At 46.8% G+C, this 15,840-nt stretch overlaps 1 long non-coding RNA gene across 1 annotated transcript in view; it reads right to left on the bottom strand.

Annotated features, from left to right (window-relative positions):
* LOC123367921 overlaps positions 1 to 15,840 on the bottom strand; it is a 99,043-nt gene that overhangs the window by 42,297 nt on the left and 40,906 nt on the right. The window contains exon 2 of the long non-coding RNA XR_006578646.1: positions 11,942 to 12,073. This is a non-coding gene — a long non-coding RNA (uncharacterized LOC123367921). The remainder of the gene's footprint in view (positions 1 to 11,941; positions 12,074 to 15,840) is intronic.

The following is a 15,840-nucleotide window of genomic DNA, read 5'->3' as shown; positions in this document are numbered from 1 at the left end:
CTCACGGCGCGGTATCAACAGCCACGGCTCCCCCGTCGACTCCACTTCCGCCTCTCGCCCTGGTGGAGTTCCGGAGTCGATGGGAGCGCATTCAGGAATCGATTTATCGCATCTCATCTAGATGCGATAAATCAATCCCCGATAGATCGCTACCCGCCGATCTGGTGGGTAGTGTGGACGTACCCAAAGTGTTGAAACCAAGGAACTATAAAGCTCTGGACAGATCCTCAGCTGGGGGAAACTGTCATAGATTCGTTAACTTCAATGGTTGTATGACAATTTACACTAGTTAGGGTACACTTCCAGTGTAGAAGCTAGGTTCAGATAAGAAGTACAGTCTAGTTTAGAAACTCTGCTCAGATTAGAATGCAGTACTGCTTAGATCTCAGCTAATGTTTTTTAGTTAGATGCCTTCTTGCCCTTAAAAATAGATGTTTTGGCGATTTTTCATGTGGCTGCTGTTACTGGAACATTAACTTAAAATATACTTTTTCTAGGATCTTAATCCTTTTTTAATATATTTATAAGGGACTCAGGACTACTTTCTGTCCTACCTTTCTTCCCTGTATTTGAGTCTGATCCACATTTATTTTACTATCGTTGTAGTGTGACAGCCTCCCAGTAGGCCACAGCTATGAGCTGCTTTCTTCAGGTCTAGCAACTCCAGCAGTACCTAAGGGCTAGGCTTTTCTTAGCCCTGTGACGGTGTTTAATTCCTTCACGGTTCATCCAGCAAGGGAACATGTATACCTCATCACACTCCACTAGAATATTGTTCTCTCTGCCCTCCATATATAAGGGCTTGTCTACATTTATAGTGCTGCAGCAGCACAGGTGCAGCTGTGCCATTGTAAAGCTTAGTGAAGATGCTACCTACAAAACTCTCCTGTCAGTGAAGGTACTCCACCACCCCCAGAGTCAGTAGCTACGTAAATGAGAGAAGCCCTCCTGTTGACATAGCACTGTCTCCACCGGAGTTAGATTGGTATAACTGTCACTCAGCAGGGTGGATTTTCCACACCCCTTAGAGATTTGGGCATAAGCTTTCGTGGGCTAAAACCCACTTCATCAAATGCATGGAGGGAAAAATACAGTAAGCAATATATAGATGAAAAGATAGGAATTGCCTTACCAAGTGGGGGGTCAGTGCTAACAAGGCCAATTCAATTAAGGTGATAGCGGCCTATTCTCAACAGCTGACTATTTTTCTAGTGCTAATGAAGCCAATGCAATCAAGGTGGACGTCACCCTTTTCCAACAGTTGACAAGAAGGTGTGAGTATCAGCAGAGGGATAGCCATGTTAGTCTGGATCTGTAAAAAGCAACACAGAGTTCTGTGGCACCTTATAGACTAACAGAAGTATTGGAGCATAAGCTTTCGTGGGTGAATACCCACTTCGTCAGACGCAGAGGGAAATTTACTTTTTGTAGAGACCCATCAACACCCAGTCTTTATTCAGGCCTAATTTGATGGTGTCCAGTTTGCAAATTAATTCCAGTTCTTCAGTTTCTTGTTGAAGTCTGTTTTTGAAGGTTTTTTGTTAAAGAATTGCCACTTTTAAGTCTGTTATTGAGTGTTCAGGGAGACTGAAATGCTCTCCTACTGGTTTTTGAATGTTACATACACTCCCAATCCCTCCCTCCCAGCTTTTAATTTTTCCCACACCTTGTTGTCACTAGTTTAAAAGATCTAGTCCCTCTGACATTATAAAATCTTGAGCTTGTTCAAATGTCTCCATTATTAAGCTCAAATTCTGAATAAATTGTGTTGATCTCTCATCTTCCTTTATTTTTAAAAAAAATCACAGTAACTGCTCAGGCACTAGTTGTGCTATAATATTTTTATAAGGATTTTTTTTAAGTCCTCGAAGATTTCCCACCTGGTAGAATATAAATTCACTTAAGCAATTTAAATATATAATTTCTTCACTTTTTTTAGACCTGATAAAAATGCAACAAAAATTTATCAATTAGGAGAAAGCAAAGTGGGCTATATTTCTGTATTGCAACCATTGTATCCTAGCAACAGCTGTGTCTGCTGCTGCTTCTGCAGATGCTTTGCTGACTCACCAACTGATTCACTCAGACAGCAGCTTTATTTGGCTTCTGATTAGCATCACTGTGCTTGCGTGCAGCCTCTGTGTGTGCCCTAGGCCACACCTATAAATAGTCTCTGCTTTCCCTTCCATTGAGCAGTGTACAACGTGCAGCGCTTCCATAGGGTGAAATGAGGGTCTCTTTGCCCTTTGCTGGACATGTGCTGCTACAGGCCCAGGGGCAATAATTAAGATGTAACGAATGAATGGATGCAATCTGTAAAGTTAACAACCTGAAAGGAACTCTTTTTGTTTGTTTCATTGCCAGTAGCTTGAAGTCTGTTCTACCCCTTGATGAATAGGCACAATTCCCATGAACTCCAATGGGAACTGCACAGATGATGCCAAGCGTCAATAACTATACAGGTGGTCACTTTTTAAAAAATAATCATTAAAACTCTGTGAAACAATGTTTCTGTATCTCAGTAAAAATGACAGGAATTTAAGCTGTAGGACCTTTGGGGCAAAGATGGTCTTAATTTTACACTTTGTACAGTGTTGATGTTGTTTATTACAGCAGTTTCCAAAGAAGAAAAGAGAACATAGTCCCTGCCCTGATGAGCTGACACTATAAAAACAAAGACAGAAGAAAGGAGAGGGGAAGAAAGTGATACAAGGTACATGTAGCCAGGGCCGGCTCCAGGGGGTTTGCTGCCCCAAGCAGCGCGCGTGCCAAAAAAAAAAAAAAGAGCTGCGATCTGCGGCAATTCAGCGGGAAGTCCTTCACTCCAACCAGGAGTGAGGGACCCGCCGCCAAATACTTGGACCTGCCGCCCCTCTCTGGAGTGGCCGCCCCAAGCACCTGCTTGATAAGCTGGTGCCTGGAGCCGGCCCTGCATGTAGCAGGGAAGTTACCCCACTCCTGGGCTAAAAGGAGTGAGAGCAGCTGAGGGAGGCTGGCTGAGTAGCTGGCCACAGAGGGCTGTGAGTCAGGAGCCAAGAGTCTCACTCCATCCCTGGAGTGAGAAGTACCTAGCTGCCTGGGAAAGACAGGGTACCTTAGACAGAGCAGTGCTGGGGAAGGGGCAGGCTGAGTGGGGGAGCTCAGGCCTGGCTACCTCCCAGGCTGAGGCCTGGCAGGAAGGCTGAAGGAGGTACTAGGGCTGCAGGGAAAGGCAGCAGGTCCAACCCCCTGGCCAATGATGAGTGGCCATTACAGACTGCAGTTTGCACCGGAGAAAGGGGGCTAGATGATGACTGGCAGTAGCCACTGAGGCAAGGTAGGCATAGGGGAAAGGGGTTCCCCTGGGAGGGGAGACCCTGAGTGTGGGGGCATTGCTGCGGGGTAGCACCCCAAGGTAAGGGGCACTGGGGTCTGGGAGGGACACAGGGCCAGAGGTGGTGGAGACAACAGGGCCAGTAACCAAGGAATAGAAACCAACCAGCAGGTGCACCGAGGCTGGAAAGAGCTAATTCCCAGACTGACAAGCAGGAGGCGCCGCGGTGGTGAGTGCATGCCGTTACAGTCCAAACAGAGGTGAGTGGCCCACATCACGTTATCTCCATGGTTACTTCCTTTTTTTTTCGTTTCGTTTTGTTAATGGCCACAATTTGTATTGTTTCTTGGCTTGCCCCACTGACTTTTCCTAACTTAGTTTTTTATTGATTGAATATTTGTAAGATAAACTATTTCAAAAAATGCTACATCTGCCCTGCCAGGGACTAGATTGAGAAAAATGAACAGTGGAGTCAAGAGGTTAAACATAAATAAGGAAACGTCATCTTACATTTTACATGTTGTCTTTTGTACATTTAATTGTTGAGCAGCTTATGTCCCCGTGCACCATGTGTCATCTATCCGTTCCCACAATGGTAACTACTAGAGCTGGATGAAATTTTCAGATGAATAGCTTATTCGCCAAAAAATGAAGTTTCAGCTCACCCAATAGTTTCAGGTCAGCAAACTCTGTTCAGCTATCAGTCCAGGGATATGGGATATCTGGGTTTGAATCCCTGCTCCAAATCTAGGTCTCCTACATCTCAGGCAAGCGCCCTAACCCCTTGGCTAAAGGTTCTAACTGGGACAGATAAAGACAAAACTTACACTGGTGCAAAATGGACTTTCCCAATTTGCTGATAAAACCCAAAGATTTTTGGAACCAAACCAAATATTTTGTACAGGTTTTTTTGTTTGGCCAGCAAACCTAAAAATCAATTATTCGTCCAGGTCTCCTAATTGCTAACAAGATACGTGCTAATCAGCTGCAACCTCTCTCATTTAGACCTCAATTTATTTCCTAAACAAAGACAGATGGAAAAGTCTAGAATCTTTTCTCCAGCCTCTTGAGAAATCAGAGGGTTGCTCTCAAATTCCACAGAGCCAATTTGCCCTGTGAAGTCAGGCATCAGGATGGGATTGCCTCAGGACAAAATGAAGCAGGAAACTCCTTGAGCCCTCATTCCGGGCCTTCAGTTTTCAAAGGGCAGGAGGGAGGCAGATTTGCACAGGAATAATAGAATGAAATTAAGAAAAGGAAAATTTAGTTTGAGTATCAGAAAACCCTTTCAAATGGAGAAAACTACTAGGTTTTGGAATAGTTTCTCAAAGAAAGTGATGAAGGCTTCATAACAGAGACATTCAAAACTGGATTTGAGAAAGCAGTGGAGAATATGCTGGAGCGAACAATCCTATATCTGCCTCCTAAAAGAGGTGGACTGTATCATGCTTCTCATTTTCATGGTGTTCTACAAACACTTAGGCCTGGTCTACACTGGAAAATCAGGTTGGTTTAGCTAGGTCAGTCAGGGATGTGAAAAATCCACACCTCTGAGCAGCGTAATTAAGGCAACCAAAGTCCCTGTGTAGACAGCACTAAGCCCTAGCCACTGCCTCTCGGGGAAGTGGATTACCTATGCCAACAGAAGAATCCCTCCCATCAACATAGGTAGTGTCTACACTGAAGCACCGTTGTCGCATTTTAAGTCTAGTATAGACAAGCCCTAATACTAAAAGCTGTGAGGTAGGGAACTATTTTTATTCACAGGAGGGAATGAAGGCAGGGAAGTTAACAGAGGAAGTTAATATCAGAGCCAAGAAAGTGCTGTGTACAGAATACAAGACCTGGCCTTTCACTAATGACTAAATAAGACTTTACCATTGCTAATTTCTATCATTCTATATACTTAGTTGAATGATATTCTGGCTTTCAGGCTTGATATTATAAAAAGCTTTCCAATGATCAAATTGTGGGTGAGCATGTGTCATTTGTTGCTTGAGGTCTGGCTCAAACACATTCCAAATGTTAGACACAGTACAGATCCTGTTCAGATCATGGAAATGTTTTGTAGATCCAAACCTTTGTTGTTGGACTGTTTATCAGTTCACCCTTGGTCTACAAGGTGTCATGATCTAAGAAGAGTTTACAGTTGGTACATAACAGGAAACAGATTCAGCCAGGTGAGAAACAGAATCTCCAGTTTGAATCAGTCTCTATCAGCAAGCAATGACGAGTATTTGGATGAATTTCTACTGAAACTAGAGGGTAAGAAATAAAAATAATTACAGTCCCAACATAAAACCATGCAATACACCCAAGTTATGCCCATAGACTGAAATCTCTGGGGAAAAGTATGGTGAAAAACTAAGATAAAGATCCCTTCAGATATTAACGCACAAGTCAAATATGGTTCCAGTGTCCACGGTGCAACCTCTATCCTCTTGGTCATGTTAGGAATCACCAACTTCAGGACTAAGAATTGACCTAATCTCCACACTCAGTAAGTCTCGGGCATTCCAATCATGAAAATTGATTCATACAACATGAGTATCTATCTGAGACATAGATGCACTGCACACTAGCAACTAAGGTGATATCCTCAGATTTATTAGTCTCTTAGGGTACGTCTACACTACAAGACTATTTCGAATCTACTTAATTCGAATTTGTGGAATCGACCTTATGAAGTCGAATTTGTGTATCCACACTAAATACACTAATTCGACTGTCTGAGTCCACAGTAACGGGGCCAGCGTCGACTTTGGAAGCGGTGCACTGTGGGAAGCTATCCCACAGTTCCCGCACTCCCCGCTGCCCATTGGAATGCTGGGTAGAGCCCCCAATGCCTGCTGGGGGAAAAAATGTGTCGAGGGTGGTTTTGGGTAACTGTCATCATTGAACCGTCAATCACGCCCTCCCTCCCTGAAAGCGCCTGTGGGCAATCTGTTCGTGCACTTTTCTGCTCAGTGACAGCGCGGGCACCACAGCACTTTGAGCATGGATCCCGCTGCAGTTATGGCCGTTGTCAACTCCTCGCACCTTATCGTCCACCTCTTCCACAGTCAGCTGCTGAGAAATAGGGCTACTTTTCAATGGTGCTGGGAGCACTGGTGGACCATGGGGGACGTTTTACCAACATCCAGGGGCGGCTCTAGGCACCAGCAAAACAAGCTGGTGCCTAGGGCGGCAAAATGTAGGGGGCGTTCCCTGCCGCCGGGGGGGGGCGGCAGGCTGGGCCGGCGGACCTGCCGCAGTCATGCCTGCGGGAGGTCCACCGGAGCCCCGGGAGGACCGGACCTGCCGCAGGCATGACTGCGGAGGGGGCGCTCGTCCCGCGGCTCGGCTGGACCTCCCGCAGGCATGCCTGCGGCAGCTCAACCAGAGCCGCCGGACCAGCAAACCGCCCGCAGCTGCGGGAGGTCCAGCCGAGCCGCGCGACCAGCGGACCCTCCGCAGTCATGCCCGCGGGAGGTCCGCTGCTCCCGCGGCTCCGGGGCGCCTCCCGCGCATGACTGCTTGGGGCAGCCAAAAACGTAGAGCCGCCCCTGCCAACATCAACGTCGGGTGGCCAGGCAAAGTTCATGACGTGCTTGTTTTCAGGAACTCTGGTCTATTTAGACGCCTGCAGGAAGGTAGTTTCTTCCCGGACCACAAAATAAGTCTTGGGGATGTTCAGATGCCTATAGTGATCGTCAGGGACCCAGCCTACCCGCTAATGCCCTGGCTTGTGAAGCTCTGTGCAGGCGCCTTGCACAGCGACAAGGAACTCTTCAAGTAGCAGTGAGCAGCGTGACCTGTGACTGTTCAGTTTCTTTACAGAGAAGCTGAACCTGCCCCTGTTTCTTTACCAAGTTACTGTTGACTAGCATCTGCAGTTACATACCCCGCCCACCCCGCTTCCCCAACTTCCAACACACGTATAAAAATAAAATACATGTTCCACTGTAACTTTACAAAGGTTTCTTTATTGATGACTTTGCGTTACAGGGTTGAAACTGGGACACGGACTGTGCTGGGTAGGGTGTGCGGTGATGTAAAGACCGCCTGTAAACTCGAGGAATGACAGGCTCCTGCTCCCAGTGCGGTCTGCAGTGCCGGACTGGATGTTTCAACGGAGCCTGCCATCCCTCCTTTTTGGGACTCTGTGTGCGTGGGCTATGTGGCCTTTTGGCGGGGGAGGACGGATACAGATTCCTCTGCTGCGTGGCTCTGTGGTCCAGGACAGGGACTGTTGCATGAGATCTGTAACCCCCCGCCCCCGCTACAAAGTCACGTACCCCCCCACCCACACAGAACCTGCAAACCACCTCCCATACCGACCAGGGTGCGTACTGACTGCAGTGTGTGTGTGACCTGCTGCTGATCCTGCCCCCATGTCTGTACCCTGGTAAAGGTGATTGTCCTGTCAAATTACCAACCCCCTTCCTCCCCTTCAAACACAGTCTCCTCTAAAAGAACATGACGGAAAAAGTAATTAACAGAAAAGTATTTTTTATTATCAACTAGACAGTTAGGGGATGAAACTGGGATGGAGGCTTGGGTGAGGCGGGAAGGAAAGGACTTCTCAAAAATTAGGCTATGAGAGCTTTTCGGTACTTGAGCACTCTGCTGGGGTGCAGTGACAGTTTACACGGCCTCTGGCGCCCCTCCTTCTGGTTATTTTGGGTGAGGGGGGTATGGGACTTTGTGGCGGGGGAGGGCAGTTGCAGATACACTGCAGGGGGGCTCTGTCCTCCTGCCTGAGGTCCTGCAGAACATGCACAAGGCGCAGGAGCATGTCCGTTTGCTCCCTCATTAGTCCAAGCAGCGTTTGAGTCGACTGCTTGTCTTCCTCACGCCACCTCTCCTCCCGTTCGCTGTGTGAGCGGTGGTACAGAGAGAGGGTCTCCCTCCACTGGCTCTGCTGGTCCGCCTCGTCTCGGGAGCATCCCCTAACTTCAGCAAACATCTCGTCCCCTGTCTTTTTTTCTTTCGCCGCCTAATCTTTGCCAGCCTCTGTGAGGGGGATGCTGTGGCAGGTCTGGAGACAGTCGAAGCTGTGTGATGGGGAAAAAGGGAGTGAATTCCTTGCAAAGATAAATTTTGGCGAACAATGAACACAGTGTAGTCTGTCTCTGTGAATTCTGGGTTGAGATCCCAGTGCCTGATGGGGCAAAAACCATTTTCGCGGGTGGTTCTGGGTAAATGTCGTCAGTCATCCCTTCCTCCGGGAAAGCTACAGCAGACAATCATTTCAAGACCGTTTTCCCTGGATCGCCCTGGCAGACGCCACAGCGTGGAAACCATGGAGCCTATTTTGCCTTTTGTGCCTGTCACCGTATGTGTACTAGATGCCGCTGACAGAGGCGGTCCAGCAGCGCTACACAGCAGCATGCTTTTGCTTTTGCATGATAGCAGAGATGGTTACCAGCCATACTGTACCATCTACCATACCATAAATTGGTAATAAGATGGGCATAGTTACCAGTCCTTTTGCACTGCGCCATTTGCTGCTGTCATAAGTGCCCCTGGCCGAGCAGCCAGGGGCGCAAAAGCCAAAATTGGGAATGACTCCCTGAGTCAATCCCTCCTTTTTGGTATGTAAAAATAGAATCAGTCCTGCCTAGAATATGGGCAAGTGTACTAGAGAAACACTGTATCAGAGAACCAGAGAGCACAGCTGCTCTGTGTCAGATCCTGAATAGATTATGAGCTGAATGCTATTCACAGGGGGTGCTCCTGCAACAACCCCACCTGTTCATTCCATTCTTCCCCAGCCTTCCTGGGCTACCATACCATTGTCCCCCCACTTGTGTGATGAAGTAATAAACAATGCAGGAATAAGACACAGTGCCTTGTTAGTGAGAAATGAGTGGAAGGCAGCCTCCAGTTGCTATGATAGTCCAGATAGGACATTAAGGAGTGTGGAGGAGAGGAACCCAGCATCCTGCTGCTAGTCCAGGGGCAATTGAATCTTTTCTTTACACATGAAGGGTGGGGGCTGATGAAGCTCAGCCCCCTGTTGCTATGATGAGGACGGTTACCAGCCATACTGCACCATCTACCAGGAAAAATTAGGGCCAGGCGCCCTTGATTGACCTCACAGATGCTAGTACGCATGGTTACCAGTCCTTTTGCACTGCCCCATGTGCCAATAGGCTGATGATGACGATGGATATCAGTCTTACTGTACCATCAGCCATCCATAGCGTGGGGGGAGCAAGGATGTTGGTGTTGAGTGCTGCACCATCGCGTCTATCTTCAGCATTCAGTAAAGATAGGGTGACGTGTAAAAGAGTCAACAGAGGATTGTTTTCCCTTTCACTTCTGCGTAAATTGCCGAGCTATGCCCTGACCCACCGCGGACACTGTGTTTGACCCTAGAAGCATTTGGAGCTCAGCCAAGAATGCAAATGCTTTTCGGAGACAGCAGGAACTGTGGGATACCTTGCGTCCTCAGTCCCCCCTCCCTCCATGGGTGTCCATTTGATTCTTTGGCTTTCCGTTACGCTCGTCACGCAGCAGCGTGCTGAGTCTGTGCTATGCCGTCTGTCCAGAGTTTTTTGAAAAATACTCTGGACCAGGCGTAACATTACAGTAATTCCCCTAATTAGATGCAGGAGTCTCCGAGCGAGATCACCCTGAGGACGGTCACTGAAGGAGATAGAGAGCGCATGCTGCGTGAAAGCCAGCACAAACCAGGGCCCTATGCAGCCGTGCTCAGGGAGGCAATGCTCCCTGAGTACCTCATGAAAGCCTGGCGCGGAAAAGTGTGCTGCCACGGAGCACCCAATAAGGCAGCTCTCCCCAGGAACCTCCTGCGGAGGCTTTTTGATTACCTCCAGGAGAGCTTCGTGGAGATCTCCCAGGAGGATTTCTGTTCTATCCCCATATATAGAGAGACCTCCTTTTCACATACTTCAGATTCCTGTTATATTAAGAATAAAAGTTTACATGGTTAAAGCACTTACCGACTGCTCCTTCCCCTGATTCAGGGTCCGGGTTAATGGTAGGGGATCTCCGTGACGGTGATGAAGAGATCCTGGCTGTCGGGGAAACCAGCGTTGTAAGCGCTGTCGCCTGCCTCGTCCTCCACAAACCCTTCCTCATCTTCCCCGTCCGCGAACATCGCCGAGGAACTGGCCGTTGACACTGTCCCATCGTCAGAGTCCATGGTCGCTGGTGGGGCAGTGGTGGCAGGCTCCGTAGTGTCCGTTTGCCGGTTTGATTTTTTGGTAGCCTTGTCTGAGGTCCTTGATTTTCACGCGGCGCTGCGTTGCATCCCGGCTGTATCCTCTGTCTCTCATGGCTTTGGAGACCTTCTCGTAGGTCTTTCCATTCCGTTTTTTGGAGCGCAGCTCCGAAAGCACAGACTCCTCGCCCCACACACCGATCAGATCCAAGAGTTCCCGGTCAGTCTATGCTGGGTCCCTCTTTCTATTCAGAGATTACATGAACTCCTCTGCTGGAGAGCCCTGCATCACTGCCGGTGCTGCTGAGCTCGCCCCAATGTCCAACCACGAAATGAGATTCTAACTGTCTAGACAGGAAAAGGAATTCAAATTTTCCCGGGACTTTTCCTGTGTGGCTGGTCAGAGCATCCAAGATCGGACTGCTGTCCAGAGCGTCAACAGAGTGGTGCAGTGTGGAATAGCTCCCGGAGCTAGTAAGTTCGATTTGCATCCACACCTAGCCTAATTCGAGATAGCCATGTCGAATTTAGCGCTACTCCCCTCGTCGGGGTGGAGTACCGAATTCGAACTAAAGAGCCCTCTAGGTCGAATTAAACGGCTTCCTAGTGTGGACGGTTGAGCGGTTAATTTGAATTAACGCTGCTAAATTCGATTTAAAGTCCTAGTGTAGACCAGGCCTTAGATGTCAGGAGTTCCTCATAAACCTTTACACCAATTTCCATGTGGATCTTACAAAGAGCATTGAGACCTAGACCAGCGGATTCTGGACAACATGTGAGGAGGAGTTGTGAATGGAAAACTAGAATCATAAAAGGATACAGGTTGAGAACCTCAATGCTTAAACTTCACCTGTAAGGAACTCTGCAAAATAATTATGCATTTGCTACGAAGTAAAAACTAGCCCCTTGAATAGCTTCTCTTAAAGGATTATGGATGCCCTTCCAATAAGCAGGCAGAAGAGTTCTTTTGGTACTAACATAATAGTTACATAGGCAAATTAGGTAGGGAGCCATCGTCTGAAAGCTATAGAAGTCCATCACTGTAGTATCTAAGCATTTCCCAGATAAGGTTACTCTGATAAGGTCTATGGTAGATTTTGAGAATCTTCTGCTATGCCCTCTGCCCTGGCAGAACAGGTGGTGCTTAGGATATACATGTATGAACAAGCAAGGAGGTTGTTTGTTTTTTTCCACCTCTCCACCATTAAATATAGCTGTGTTGGGGAAAAAGTTGTCAAAGAGGAGGGTTTTGTAATACGGCCTGGAGGTAATCAGACTCTGGATCACCATGGGCAGATCTTTACTTGGGGGAGAAGTTTTCTGGAGCAACTTGAAGGGGGAAGAAGACATAATTCATAAACTCATGCTACCTGGTCTCACAGGATAATTGCAAAGGTCCAAGTTGAACAGGACCCCTCCTCACCTTTGCATCATTTTGACAAATGGGAGATAAGTACCTTTGAGGTGAGGTGAGGTTAATGATTAGGATCTTTTCTGTCTTGTGTAAGTTGTGTTTGAGCCAGAGGGCTTTCATCCTGGTGTTGACCTCCTGCAGGCATTGTGGCATCCTGCTGATGTTGGTTGTGTCTCTGGAAAAAGAAGTATACAGCTGGGTGTCATCAGCAAATTGCTGGCAATCGAGGCCAAGAGGAGTATGTATACCTACTGTGTAGGCAGAATGAATTAGGAGAGAGAAATCACTGCTGAAGTTAAAAAAATAAATACTAAGCCAACTCAAAGGGGTGAAATCACACATTCATGTAGAAAAAAGTTTGGTCAAATATCCTGTTCTCCAGTAGATGTGAGATGCAGATTGATTCATAAAGGGATATTTCATCAAAATTCTATAACCTTCCAAAACAAGAAGAGGCAGTAAATACATAAAATAGAGATGGCAGATGAAGAAGAGAACTTGATCAGGGATGCAAAACATTTACTCTCTAGTCTCAAAAGTGATGCTGGCAATATACACTCCAGTGTTTTTACTGACAACATTTCAAATAAGGTAATCAATAAATCCAGATATTATTTAATTATAGTTCCTTAGCCCTTTCTCTCCCCACTAGGGTACTTCAGGCTTTCCCTTAATTCCAGAAGTCATCTTCTCCCCTCAAAACAATGTTCCAGACTACCATCCGCTTCCCTAGTACTTTCACAGCATTCCTCCCTTTAAAATATGACAACCCAGACTTTTTTTCTTTTCTTTTTTTTTCCCCCCATGAATTTCTTCCTTTCTCTGACTATCCACCCATTGCTGCTCACTTGTCTTGTACTACCGACTTTGGCTTATATTGGTTCCCTCTCCACTTGCAGGAGACATGCATCAAGCACACCTTGCCCAAAGACTTGGGTTTCCTAGTTGCAGGAAAACATGTTAAATCAGAGATCAGTGAAGGTTTCAGGTAGTTGGGATGCAGGATGGTTCATCACTAGAGTCCTATCTTGTCCCACCACTGCTGTGATGGAGAACATCCCTGACCTCTTGCTACCTACCGCTCATCCTGCCTTTCCTCCCTATACTCCTAGGAATTCCCTGTTACCACATGCTATCTATCTTTCCAGGAATCCAGCTAGGTCACTAAGGCTTTTTAAAACAGCTCATTGTGGAAAACTATTTCAAAGTAATTAATCATAGAATATCAGGGTTGAAAGGGACCTCAGGAGGTCATCTAGTCCAACCCCCAGCTCAAAGCAGGACCCAATTCCCAACTAAATCATCCCAGCCAGGGCTTCATCAAGCCTGACCTTAAAAACTTCTGAAGAAGGAGATTCCACCACCTCCCTAGGTAACCCATTCCAGTGCTTCACCACCCTTCTAGTGAAAGTTTTTCCTAATATCCAACCTAAACCTCCCCCACTGCAACTTGAGACCATTACTCCTTGTTCTGACATCAGGTACCACTGAGAACAGTCTAGATCCATCCTCTTTGGAACCTCCTTTCAGGTAGTTGAAAGCAGCTATCAAATCCCCCCTCATTCTTCTCTTCTGCAGACTAAACAATCCCAGTTCCCTCAGCCTCTCCTCATAAGTCATGTGTTCCAGCCCCCTAATCATTTTTGTTGCCCTCTGCTGGACTCTTTCCAATTTTTCCACATCCTTCTTGTAATGTGGGGCCCAAAACTGGACACAGTACTCCAGATGAGGCCTCACCAATGTCAAATACAGGGGAATGATCATATCCCTTGATCTGCTGGCAATGCCCCTACATATACAGCCCAAAATGCCATTAGCCTTCTTGGCAACAAGGGCAGTGTCGACTCATATCCAGCTTCTTGTCCACTGTAACCCCTAGGTCCTTTTCTGCAGAACTGCTGCCTAGGCATTCGGTCCCTAGTCGGTAGCAGTGCATGGGATTCTTCCGTCCTAAGTGCAGGACTCTGCACTTGTTGAACCTCATCAGGTTTCTTTTGGCCCAATCCTCTAATTTGTCTAGGTCCCTCTGTATCCTATCCCTACCCTCCAGTGTATCTACCACTCCTCCCAGTTTAGTGTCATCCGCAAACTTGCTCAGAGTGCAGTCCACACCATCCTCCAGATCATTAATGAAGATATTGAACAAAACCGGCCCCAGGACTGACCCTTGGGGCACTCCGCTTGAAACCGGCTGCCAACTAGACATGGAGCCATTGATCACTACCCATTGAGCCCAACGAACTAGCCAGCTTTCTATCCACCTTATGGTCTATTCATCCAGCCCATACTTCTTTAACTTGCCAGCAAGAATGCTATGGGAGACCATATCAAAAGCTTTGCTAAAGTCAAGGAATAACACATCCACTGCATTCCCCTCATCCACAGACGCAGTTATCTCCTCATAGAAGGCAATTAGGTTAGTCAGGCATGACTTGCCCTTGGTGAATCCATGCTGACTGTTCCTGATCACTTTCCTCTCCTCTAAGTGCTTCAGAATTGATTCCCTGAGGACTGCTCCATTATTTTTTCCAGGCACTGAGGTGAGGGTGACTGGACTGTAGTTCCCCAGATCCTCCTCCTTCCCTTTTTTAAAGATGGGCACTACATTAGCCTTTTTCCAGTCATCCGGGACCTCCCCTGATCACCATGAGTTTTCAAAGATAATGGACAATGGCTCCGCAGTCACATCCGCCAACTCCTTTAGCACCCTCGGATGCAGCGCATCCAGCCCCATGGATTTGTGCTCATCCAACTTTTCTAGATATTCCCAAACCACTTCTTTCTCCACAGAGGGCTGGTCTCCTCCTCCCCAGGCTGTGCTGCCCAGTGCAGCAGTCTGGGAGCTGACCTTGTTTGTGAAGACAGAGGCAAAAAATAGCATTGAGTACATGAGCTTTTTCCACATCCTCTGTCACTAGGTTGCCTCCCTCACTAAGGGGCCCACACTTTCCTTGACTTTCTTCTTGTTGCTAACATACCTGAAGAAACCCTTCTTGTTACTCTTAACAATCTCTTGCTAGCTGCAACTCCAAGTGTGATTTCGCCTTCCTGATTTCACTCCTGCATGCCTGAGCAATATTTTTATACTCCTCCCTGGTCATTTGTCCAGTCTTCCACTTCTTGTAAGCTTCTTTTGTGCATTTAAGATCAGCAAGGATTTCACTGTTAAGCCAAGCTAGTCGCCTGCCATATTTACTATTCTTTCTATACATCGGGATGGTTTGTTCCTGCAACCTCAATAAGGATTCTTTAAAATACAGCCAGCTCTCCTGGACTCCTTTGCCCCTCATGTCATTCTCCCAGGGGATCCTGCCCATCAGTTCCCTGTGGGAGTCAAAGTCTGCTTTTCTGGACTAATATGTCTGCTCAAAGTCATACATATCAGTGTTTACAGAAATCATGCTAAACTATATTGCCTTTGTAAATGCCTTTCATCTGAGTATCTGAGGACCTTATAAACCACTATTAAACCTCACAAAATCCCATAAGGAAGATGATGCAGACTTTACAGATTTAAAAAAAAAAAAAAACTTGGGCACCGAGAAGCCAGGGCCAAATTGCCAAATGGGTGCCTAAAGTTAGGAATCTGAATACATATTTAGGCACCTAAATAAGTGGCCTGATTTTAAAATGTGCTGAAATTTCACTAACTTCAATGGGAGTTAGCAGAGTCTCTGTATTTTTGAAGAATCAAATCACTATGTTTTGGTACATGACTATAAACATAGATGCCTAACTTTAAACCCTGAATGTTGACAGTTTGGGCTTAATAGTGATTGACTTTTGTTTAGCATTAAAAAGAATATGAAAATCTTACATTTCAGCAGCACCTTTCATCAAAGGTCCCAAAGTGATTGATTTATAAGCTGTACAATCACTTCACCCGCTACTGAAATGTAGCCATCTCTGGGGTGGATTGTGACAGCTGTTTCACAGCTCACA

Source organism: Mauremys mutica, chromosome 4 (assembly GCF_020497125.1).
Source record: "Mauremys mutica isolate MM-2020 ecotype Southern chromosome 4, ASM2049712v1, whole genome shotgun sequence".
Classification (NCBI taxonomy): domain Eukaryota; kingdom Metazoa; phylum Chordata; order Testudines; family Geoemydidae; genus Mauremys; species Mauremys mutica.
Note: the sequence above shows the minus strand (reverse complement) of the source record. Positions and strands in the feature narration are given on the sequence as shown.